Raw genomic sequence first — 12,477 nt, 5'->3', positions numbered from 1 at the left:
CCATATGAACTTAGGGCTCTGATACCAATCTGTAACGACCCGGAAATCGGACCGCTACCGGCGCTAGGATCCAGATCGGCTTAAGGCCGCCGGGACCCGTAGCAAGCCAAACATACATCCTGTGTACCTGTTTAATCCCATACATGATCAACAATTACATAAAAATTAAAACTTTCTCATTTATTCATACGTTCGTTCATTTGTTCATTCATTCATTCACCAAGCTTAACCTGTGTATGCACAAATCATAACATAAAACCTCTCACTGGAGTCCTCATCAAATACTCCAATGGGGTATCATAACATACGTTAAGCTTAGTTTACATAATCATCATTAAACATTTAAGATCATGTACTAAAAAGGGATTAACAACATACTATGGTCAAGCACAACTCTAAACTCCCATAATCATCAATACATTACATTTCTATACTATACTTTTACATTTCATCATAATCATGTCCACATCTAGCTATTACATAAAACATGACTCTACTCCTGCTGACCTCCTGGTCTACCCTGCACCTGCAAACCTGAGGGTTAAGGGAGAGGGGTGAGCTATAAAGCTCAGTGTGCAGAATAATAAAACATTCAATTTAATTTTCATGCTTTCATGAAATGCAACACATCACAAACAAATCACATCAAGGATGGACTTGTCACCAATAGTCCTCTACATAGTCCAACTGTGCCAGGGGCGTAGAATGGGCCTCACTGGTCTTTCTCTTACATAGCATAACATAGCATAACATTCTATAGTGCCAGAGGCGTAGAATGGGCCTCACTGGTCTTTCCGTACCGTATCATCATCATATCATAACATACGAGAACTAAAGGATCATTCTACATCCATCCACATCATCATCAAGTTATGCAATGCAACATATTCGTGAATTCTAATGCAAACAACCTAGTATATCTCATGGCATACGTGATGCATGTATCATGCTCAAAATTTATTTCTTTGCTTTGAAACGTAATAAGGTATTCCACTCACCTCTGGCTGAAGCTCTAATGACTCTGAAGCAGCTATCTCACTGCTGAGGTCCTCGGTTCCTCGGGTCCGAACCTACACAGGTGGACTCAAATGAGGGACCAAACATCCATGAACATGACTCTAAAATACTCCCCAAAAACCCCATAAAACACCTTAAAACAATCACATAGAACATGCAAAGGAAGGCTGAACAGGGCACTTTCGGCGGCAGGTTCGGCGGCCGAAAGTCCCTTCAGAGCCGAAACTCATGCATGTTCGGCGGCACCTTCGGCGGCCGAAACTCCCTTCCAGAGCCGAAAGTCCACTTTCGGGGGCAGGGTTCGGCAGCCAAAAGTTGGCCTCGACAGGCAGGTTCGGCGGCCGAAAGTTCCTTCGGCTGCCGAACCTGAGTTCTCCCAAAGGGTAGAAACTCAGCCTCAACATGCACAAACGCCTCCCAACTCATTCAATCATGCATTTACCTAGTCTACAACATGAAAACTCAAGCCAACAAGCAAACTCAAGCCAACAAGCACATAGGGGTCTCAAACTAACTTAAACCCCAACCAAAACACATCAAACAACCCACATTGTTCATAAACATAACATAAACCCATAAACTCAACAACAACCTAAACATGCATTTCTACCCCATAGATCTTCTTAAAACTTGTTTAAAACATACAAGGAAGGTTGGATCTAAGCTTACCTCTTGAAGATCGAGAGGAAAGATGATCCTAGCTTAGAGATGGGGAGAAATCAACTCTTGGTCTCCAAGCTCCCAAAACTTGCTCTTTTGCTCAAATATCTTCAAACCAAGTGAAAACTCATAAGAAAATCATGAAGATTCGAAGGAAGAAGCTCAAAATCGATGAAGGACGGCGGAGAACTCACCTTGGCCGAAAACGGGGAGAAAAGCTCACCCGTTCGGACATGGGGACCCCTTTATAGGTGGCTGGCCAGGCCACTTTCGGGGGCCTAACGTGCCTCCGCATGCATGCCATGTTCGGCGGCCGAACATAAGGTTCGGTGGCCGAACATAAGGTTCGGCGGCCGAACCTGGACTTCCCTCACTTATGCCTTCGGGGGCCTAAAGCACTCCCGAAATGCATGCACGTTCGGCGGCCGAACTTGAGGTTCGGCGGCCGAACCTGAATCTTCCTCCAAGGTTATTTTCATATAAAACTCATTTCCTTTCTTGTTTAAAACCATAAAACACATTAAAATATCTTATGAAAACATGGTTTTACCCTTCTAGAGATTTCCGACATCCGAGATTCCACCGGACGATAGGAATTCCGATACCGGAGTCTAGCCGGGTATTACAGTCTTCATCTGAGCACTTTGGCTCTCAGGCATCTTCCAGGATCTCTGCCATGATTTTTTTATCTGAGCTCTTTGGTTCTCTAGTCAGTTTCCAGGCTCTTAGCCTTTGATTATTTTTTAAAGGATTCAGGCTCATAGCCTTACTGGCGATTTTAGAGATTCAGGCTTATGTCTTACTAGTAATTCTGAGATTTAGACTCGTGGCATTACTGGTGATTCCGAGATTCAGGCTTGTGACTTTATAGCAATTTCAGGGATTTAGGCTAGTAGCCTTACTGGTGATTTTGGGATTCAAGCTCGTGGCCTTACTGGCAACTTCGGGGATTTAGGCTCGTGGCTTTACTGGTGATTTTGAGATTCAAGACCGTGGCCTTACTAGCGATTTCAAGAATTTAGCCTTGTGGCCTTACTGGCCATTCCGAGATTTAGGCTCGTGGCCTTACTGGCAATTTCAAGGATTCAGGCTCATGACCTTACTGGCGATTTCAAAGTTTTGTTCAAAACTTATTCTACAAAAAATAAGACTTGTGCACTATATGCTTTAGGATAACATTCAACTACATTAGTTTTAATGAGTTATAACTATTCCAGTTAGGAAGGATTCAGAAGACTTTTTATTTCATATAAATCACAAAGTTACAGATAATACCTTTTAAGGTGTTGTATATTCCAGGCATGCAGTTCTCTTTTTCCGCTTACGTCTTCTAAATGAAAAACTCTTGGCCTAACTACTTTGATGATTCTGAATGGCCCTTTCCATGTGGGTGTGAGCTTTCCCTAACCTTCTCTTTTGCCAGTAGCATCTAGCTTCCGCAGGACCTAGTCTCCTACATTTAGTGTTCTTTCTTTAACTTTATGGTTGTGGTATATGGCTACCCTTTGCTGGTAGGCTGTAGTTCAGATACTCGCGATGTCTCTCCGCTCTTCTAAGGCATACAGGTTGCTTCGCAGTTCTCATCATTGGTTAGCTCGTCACAAAACTGTACTCGATAAGTGAGAATCTTTAACTCTACTAGCACCATCGCCTTAGTTCCATATGCCAAGGAAAAGGGTGTTTCTCCAGTTGCTGCCTGGGGTGATGTCTTAGAGGCCCACAGTATACTTGGAAGCTCGTTCGCACAACCAGCCTTTGCACCATTCAGCCTCTTCTTTAATGCTATCAGGATTGTTCAATTGGTTACCTCGATTTTCATGTTAGTTTGAGGATGAGCTACTGATGCAAATATGTGGTCTATCCTTAAATTTCTTGTGAAGTTCTCAAACTCTTTGCAATCAAATTGGGTCCCGTTGTCTGATATGAGGACACGGGGCATTCCAAATCGACATATTATGTTGCCCAAACAAATTCGATCATTTTTCGTGCTGTGATGCTCCTTACTGCTTTAACTTTCAACCATTTAGAGAAGTATTCTACAACCACTGTCATGTACTTTCTTTAACCAATGGTTTGGGGGAAAGGTTCGAGGATATCAATTCCCCTTTTGGAGAACGATCATGGCGTCGAGATGCTTATTTGAGCTATTATAGGTGTGTTGATTGCCCTTCCATATCACTGGCAGATGTCACACTTTTTCACAAATTTTTATACATCTGCTTTTAAAGTGGGCCAGTAGTATCCTTGTCGGAAAATCTTATTTGCCAGGGTTGTTTCTCCTTCATGAGTGTCGCATATGCCTTGGTGAATTTCATTGATGATGATGAAGGCTTCTTCCTGCCCCACACATCTGAGCTAAGGCGTAGACTTTCCCCTTTTGAATAGTACCTCGTCTTTATACAGATAATTTCTTGCTTTGGCCGAGATTTCATTTGCCTTGTTCTTTTCACTAGACAATTCTCCTTAATCAAGATATTTGATAAAAGGATCCATCTAGCTTGGTCTAGAATGAACATTCATGACAGGTGCTGGCCTTTCAAAGCTCGGCTATAGTATGGTTTCCACGAGTGCTTCTTGTAGCAGTTACCCTAGCTCTTCGAGGGTTAATCAGCTAATTATATTAGCTTCTTCATTCTGGGTTTGTGGAATGAGGTCTACCTGGAGGGGGATGTTCTTCGACTTGAATTCATATTGTGGCTCTCGTACTCGAGCCAAATATCGTTTCATTATTTCATCTCGAGCTTCGTATATCCCTCGGACCTGGTTAGTGACCAACTGTGAATCACTAAGTACGTTCAGGTCACTTACTCCTATCCTTAGTGCTAATTGCATTCCATTAATCAACGCCTCATACTCGGCCATATTGTTAGTTACAGGAAAATCGAATCGTTGGGCGTTCGAGATGATCAACCTGTTTGGTTCCTCCAGTATTGCTCCTGCCCTGCTTTGATTTGGCCCGACCGCCCCATCCACATGTAAGGTCCAGAGATATAAGTGATGACCTTCGCCGACCTTTTTCGCCCGTCTCTCTCCTTCTTTTGTTTTTTGGCTCAGCTTTTAACTGCTCTTTCCTTCACTGAATGAGCACTCGGCTATAAAATCTGTTAATACTTGAGCTTTCATTAACGTATGATGTCTGTACTCAAACAATAGGGTCCCATTTCCAACGACCATACTAGCATTCGACCTGACATCTTTGGCCTGTTCAAGATTCTCCTGAGTGGAAAATCTATAACCACTATCCCTTGATGGTTCTCTAGATATACTTTGAATTTTCAGATAGCTAGGAGTGCCACTACTACTTTTTCAATGTTGGGATATCGTATCCCTGCCCCCTTTAGTATCTTGCTTACATAGAAGATCAGTTTCTGGACTCTATTGTCTTTCCAGACCAGCACTGCACTGACCGTTTGATGAGAGGTGGCCAAATATATGTATAGGTCTTCCTTATCTACAAGTCGACTGAGGACCTCGGGGGAGCTCAAGTAGTCTTTTAATTCTCTAAAGGCTTATTGGCATTCCTCCGTGTAATACCCGGCTAGACTCCGGTATCGGAATCCCTACCGTTCGGTGGGATCTCGGATGTCGAAAACCTCTAGAAGGGTAAAACCATGTTTTTATAAAATGTTTTTAATGTATTTTATGATTTTAAATGAAAAGGAAGTTGAATTTTAAATGAAAACAGCCTTGGAGGAAGATGCAGGTTCGGCCGCCGAACCTCAAGTTCGGCCGCCGAACATGCATGTGTTTCGGGTATGCCTTAGGCCCCCAAAAGCATAAGTGAGGAAAGTCCAGGTTCGGCCGCCGAACCTCAAGTTCGGCCGCCGAACATGGCATGCATGCGGAGGCACGTTCGGCTCTCGAATGTGGCCTGGCCAGCCACCTATAAAGGGGTCCCTTAGCCGAAATGGGCGAGCTTTTCTCCCCATTTTCGGCCAAGGTGAGCTCTCCGCCGCCCCTCACTAATTTCTGAGTTTCTTCCTTCAGATCTTTCGAGATTTTCATGAGTTTTCACTTTATTTTGAAGTTTTCGAGCATTTGAGCAAGTTTTGAAGCTTGGAAGACTCAGGAGCTCTTTTCCTTTGGTTTCCAAGTTTAGGTCGTCTTTCTCTCGATGTTCAAGAGGTAAGAGCCGATCTTGAGCTCATTGCATGTTTTAAGTAAGTTTTAAGTAGATCTATGGGGTAGAAATGCATGTTTAGGTTATTGTTAGGTTTATGGGTTTATGTATGTTTATGAACAATGTGAGTTGTTTGATGTGTTGTAGTTGGGGTTTTTGATGGTTTGAAGCCCCTAGGAGCTTGTATGCTTGATGTTGTATGATTGGGAGTGTTGTAGAATAGGTTTATGCATGATGAAAGGTTTGGGAGGCGTTTGTGCATGTTGGAGCTGAGTTTCTGCCACTTTGGAGAAACTCAGGTTCGGCCGCCGAAGGAACTTTCGGCCGCCGAACCCGCTTGTGGAGGCAGCCTTCGGCTGTCGAAGCCTGCCTCCGAAAGAGGACTTTCGTCTCTTGAGGGCAGTTTCGGCCACTGAAAGTGCCGCCGAACATGCATGAGTTTCGTCTCTGTCTGGGAGTTTCGGTCGCCGAAGGTGCCGCCGAACCTGCCTGACTTTCGGCTCTGGAGGGACTTTCGGCCGCCGAACCTGCCGCCGAAAGTGCCCTGTTCAGCCTTCCTTTGCATGATTCATGTGATTGTTTCATGATGTTTTAGGGGGTTTTTGGGGAGTAGTTTAGAGTTATGTTCATGTATGTTTGGTCCCTCATTTGAGTCCACCTGTGTAGGTTCGGACCCGAGGAACCGAGGACCCCAGCAGTGAGTTCAGCTGCTTCTGTGTTTGTCAGAGATAACTAAAGGTGAGTGGAATAACTCTTATGCTTTAAAATAAATAAATCAGTTTTAACATGATTCACGCATCATGAATGCCATGAGATATAATAGGGTGTTTGCATTAGAACTCACGAATATGTTGCATTGCATAATATGTTGATGATGCGGATGAATGTTGAATGATCCTTTAGTCCTCATATGTTACGATATGATGATGATACAGTACGGAAGACCAATGAGGCCCATTCAACGCCCCTGGCACCATGTAAGAGAAAGACCAGTGAGGCCCATTCTACGCCCCTGGCATAGTTGGAATGTTATGTTATGCTATGTTATGTAAGAGAAAGACCAGTGAGGCCTATTCTACGCCCCTGGCACAGTTGGACCATGTAGAGGACTATTGGTGACAACTTCATCCTTGATGTGATTAGCTGTGATGTGATGCATTTCATGTTATCATATGTTTTAAATGTTTTATTATTCTGCTCACTGGGCTCTAGTAGCTCACCCCTCTCCCTTAACCCCCAGGCTTGCAGGTACAGGGTAGACCAGGAGGTCAGCAAGAGTAATGAAGTCTTGGTTATGTAATAGATAGTGTGGACATGAATAATGTTGAGATGTTATGTTTAGTACAGTCATGTATAAGTATGGTATAGATATGTAATGTAAAGATGTTCATGGATGTTAGAGGTGTGCTTGACCATAGAGTATATCCCTTTTAATACATGATCTCAGATGTTTTATGATGTTTGTGTAAACCAACTCAACACATGTCATGTCACCCATTGGGGAACTGATGAGATCCCACAGAGGGGTCAATGCTTATGTTTATAGTTATGTTTATGTTCAGTGCATGCACAGGTTGAGTTTGGTGTATGAGAGAATGTATGAAAGAAAAGTTTTAATTTTTTTGTATATTCTTGATCATGTATGGGATTAAACAGGTTTACAGGTTTTATGTCAGGCTTGCTACGGGTTCCGGCGGCCTTAAGCCGACCTGGATCCTAGCGCCGGTAGCGGTCCGATTTTCGGGTCGTTGCACTCCGTCCATCCAAAGTTGGGAGACTTTCTCAAATTTTAAAAGAAAGGTAGGCATTTCTCCGCTGACTTTGACATAAACCTATTCAGTGCTGTGATTCTTCCTGTTAATCTCTGGACATCTCTAATACTAGTCGGCTGTGACATTTCGAGGATAGCCCGGACTTTCTCAGGCTTTGGTTCTATCCTTCGAGCATTGACCATGTAGCTCAGAAATTTTCCTCCTTGAAGAAAAAGGCACACTTAGCTGGGTTGAGCTTCATTCGATACTTGTCGAGGACTGCAAAGATTTCCTTCAAATCTTCTATGTGTTCCTCAAAGGAACGACTTTTTATTATGATATCATCCATGTATACCTCTATGTTTCGACCTATCTGATCCTTAAAAATTTTGTTCATTCAATTGTTGATAGGTTGCCCCTGCATTCTTGAACCCAAATGGCATTGTCCAGTAGCAATAAGTTCCATCCTCAGTTATGAATGAGGTTTTTTCCTCGTCTGCCTTGTGCATAGGGATTTGGTGATATCCTGACATACCATCTAGAGAAGACAAATACTCAAACCCAGCTGTGGCATCGATCAATTTATTAATATCAGGTAGAAGATAACAATTTTTTGGACAAGCTTGATTGAGATTAGTAAAGTTTATACACATCTGATATTTTCCGTTGGACTTTTTTACAAGGACGGGATTAGCTAACCATTCAGAGTAAGCTAATTCCTTTACAAATTTGGCTTTTACCAACTTCTATACCTCTAATCTCATGGCTTCTCTTTTTTCTGCCCCGTACATTCTTTTTTTCTGTTTCACCGGTTTTGTGTTAGGGTGTACGTTTAGCTGGTGAGACATAATCTGGTAGTCAATGCTTGGCATGTCGGCCTGTAACAGCCCGGAAACCGAGCTTAAGGTCGCCGGGACCCGTAGTAAGCCTGCTATACTGTCTGTGTACCTGTGAAATCCCATACATGATCAAACATTTTCTGTAAAACTTAAAACTTTCCCTGTACCAAGGTTCAACATGTGCATGCACTAACTCTGAACTGTGAACCCCTACTAGAGCTCTCATCATTGCTCTAGGTGGGCTACACTCATACTGTGTTAAGCCTGGTTTTTCATATTCAATAAAATCATTTTCATAACAGACCATGTATATACAAACGAGATTACAACTCATATGGTCAAGCATCATCTATACATCTATACAACATAAACTATCTTTTACAATTACATGTCCACACTAGCTATTACATAACTCTTCTCTTTATCTGTACCCTGCTGACCTCTCTGGACTCTGAACCTGCAAGACTGGGATTAAGGGAGAGGGATGAGCTATACTAGCCCAGTGAGCAGAACTATAAAACAAGTCTTAAAACATGATCTCATGGTATGCAGCACATCACAGACAAGCCACATCAAGGGTAAACCTGTCACCAAGTAGTCCCAGCATCATATGCCAGGGCGTAGTCAAAGGCTCCTGGTCTTCCTGTAAACATAACATAACTTACACTGCCCCAGGGCCTTATTAGACACCTGGTCTTGGTGTCCCTTTCTATGCCAGGGCGTAGTCAGGGACTCTTGGATCATCCAGCATTTACCCACATCATCAACATAGTATGCAATGCAACTTCATTGTGGTAACTAATGCAAGCAACCTATAACATGGTCATGATGCATGAAACATGCTAAAAGCATTTACTTTCTCAGCTGTAAAAGATTAAGTTTAGTTCCACTCACCTCTGGCTGACTCTGTACTGACTCTGCAGGTTCTGAAGCAGTGCTCACTGCTGAACTCCCTGATTCCTCTGGTCCGTTCCTACACTGTAACGACCCGAAAATCGGACCGCAACCGGCGCTAGGATCCAGATCGGCTTAAGGCCGCCGAGACCCGTAGCAAGCCTGACATACAACCTGTAAACCTGTGTAATCCCATACATGATCAGCAACATACATAAAAATTTAAACTTTTCTTTTCTTTTACCAAGCCCAACCTGTGCATGCATATAAACATATACATAAACATAAACATAAACCTCACATTGGAGCTCTCATCAAATGCTCCAACGGGGTATCTCATCATACACAAGCTTGGTAGAACATAACCATCATAAGACATCCTATAGATCATGTATCAAGGGGGGAATAACAATACTCATAGGGTCAAGCACAATATCTAATCCTCAGTATCATTATACACAACATGTCTATGCAAAACTTTACATTACAACTTTTTACAATTTATCATGTCCACGATCTAACTATTGCATACAACAGACTTTACTCCTGCTGACCTCCTGGTCTACCCTGTACCTGCAAACCTGGGGGATAAGGGGAGAGGGGTGAGCTACAAGAGCCCAGTGAGCAGAATAATAACAATTAAAACACATGCTATCATGTAATGCATCACATCACAACCATATCACATCAAGGATGGACTTGTCACCAAGGGTCCTTTACATAGTCCAACTGTGCCAGGGGCATAGTGCAGGCCACACCTGGTCTTTCTCTTACATATCTCATAACATACATGTCCAACTGTGCCGGGGCGTAGTGCAGGCCACACCCGGACTTTCACTTACATAGTGCTAGGGGCGTAGTGCAGGCCACACCTGGACTTCCATATCATATCATATCATGTCTCATCATACTGAGGACCAATGGGTCATCCAATATCCATCCACATCAACATCAAGATATGCAATGCAACATATTCGTGAATTCTAATGCAGGCAACCTAGGATATCACATGGCATTCATGATGCATGATTCATGCTAAAGTTTTTCATTTAATTAAAACGTAAGAGTTTATTCTACTCACCTCGGCTAGCTCTGACACTGACTGAAGCAGCTGACTCACTGCTGGGGTCCTCGGTTCCTCGGGTCTGAACCTACACAGGTGGACTCAAATGAGGGACCAAACAACTAGAACATAACTCTAAAAACATCCCCTAAAAACCCTCTAAAACACCTCAAACATCCATGCAAAAACATGCAAAGGAAGGCTGAACAGGGCACTTTCGGCGGCAGGTTCGGCGGCCGAAAGTCCCTCCAGAGCCGAAAGTCAGGCAGGTTCGGCGGCACCTTCGACGGCCGAAACTCCCAGACAGAGACGAAACTCATGCATGTTCGGCGGCACTTTCGGCGGCCGAAACTGCCCTCCAGAGACGAAAGTCCTCTTTCGGGGGTAGGCTTCGGCAGCCGAAAGGCTGGCCTCCCAGGCAGGTTCGGCAGCCGAAAGTCCTTCGGCTGCCGAACCTGGTTTCTGCCAAAGGGCAGAAACTTGGCTCCTCATGCACATTTGCCTCCAAAAACCATCCAAACATGCATTTTTCCTAATCTACAACATACATACTCAAGCATACAAGTTCCTAGGGGCTTCAAACTATCTTAAACCCCATCTACAACACATCAAACATCCACATTGTCCAAAAACATAACATGAACCCATAAACCTAACCATAAGCTAAACATGCATTCTACCCCATAGATCTACTTAAAACTTACTTAAAACATGCCATAAGCTCAAGATCGGCCCTTACCTCTTGAAGATCGAGAGGAGAACGACCCTAGCTCGGAAAATGGGAGAGAGAGAGAGTTCCTTGAACCTCCAAGCTCCAAAACTTGCTCAAATGCTCAAATGCTCAAAATCTTCAAAACAAGGGTAAAACTAATGAAAATCGAGAAAGATTTGAAGGAAGGAACTCACAACCGGCGAGGGATGGCGGAGAGCTCACCTTGGCCGAAAATGGGGAGAAAAGCTCGCCTGTTTTCGGCTAAGGGACCCCTTTATAGGTGGCTGGCCAGGCCACGTTCGGGAGCCGAAAGTGCCTCCGCATGCATGCCATGTTCGGCGGCCGAACCTGGTTTCCCTCACTTATGCTCTCGGGGGCCTAAGGCACACCCGAAACGCATACATGTTCGGCGGCCGAACTTGAGGTTTGGCGGCCGAACCTGAGTTTTCCTCCAAGGTTGTTTTCATGCAAAAACTCATTTTCTTTCATGCTTAAAACATAAAACACATTAAAACATTTTATGAAAACATAGTTTTACCCTTCTAGAGGTCTCCGACACCCAAGATTCCACCGGACGGTAGGAATTCCGATACCAGAGTCTAGCCGGGTATTACATACACAGGTGGACGCAAATGAGGGACCAAACTAACTCAAGAACATCTCTAAGAAACTCCCCAAAAGCCCTCTAAACGATCCTAAAATAATCACATAAAACATGCAAAAGAAAGCTGGACAGGGCACTTTCGGCGGCAGGTTCGGCGGCCGAAACTCCCCTCCAGAGACGAAACTAATGCATGTTTGGCGGCACCTTCGGCAGCCGAAAGTCTCGTCCAGAGACGAAACTCAACCTTCGGCGGCACTTTCGGCGGCCGAACCTTGCCTCTAGAGACGAAAGTCCAAATGTTCGGGGGCAAGCTTTGGCAGCCGAAACTGCCTCCACAAGGGGTTCGGCGGCCGAACCTTCCTTCGGCGGCCGAACCTGGTTTTGCCCGTTGGGCAAAACCCTGATCTGTTTCATGCAAACTCTCCCCAACTTACCCAACATGCATATCAACTACTCCCAACTAGCATATACCATAAAACATGCATAAAAGGGGTCTAAAACTAACCTATAACCCCAACAAACAGAACAAACAACACTGAATCATGCATATACACCAAAGATCATCAAAACCTCAACTAAACCTAAACATGCATACCTACCCATCCAACTCCCATAAAACCTTCAAAACTCAAGAAAGGAAGTTCAGGATCTTCACTTACCTCTTCCAAACAAGAGATTGAACGATCCCTACGTGGAGATATGGAGAAATCCTCTCTCAAACTCTCCAAGCTTCCAAACTTGCTCTTTTGCTCAAAAACTTCAAAAACACATGAAAAGTCCATCAAAACCATGAAAGATTTGAGAAAACACATGAATC

The sequence above is a fragment of the Manihot esculenta genome, chromosome 12 (genome assembly GCF_001659605.2).
Source record: "Manihot esculenta cultivar AM560-2 chromosome 12, M.esculenta_v8, whole genome shotgun sequence".
NCBI classification, from domain to species: Eukaryota; Viridiplantae; Streptophyta; class Magnoliopsida; order Malpighiales; family Euphorbiaceae; genus Manihot; species Manihot esculenta.
This window is presented reverse-complemented; position numbering follows the sequence as displayed.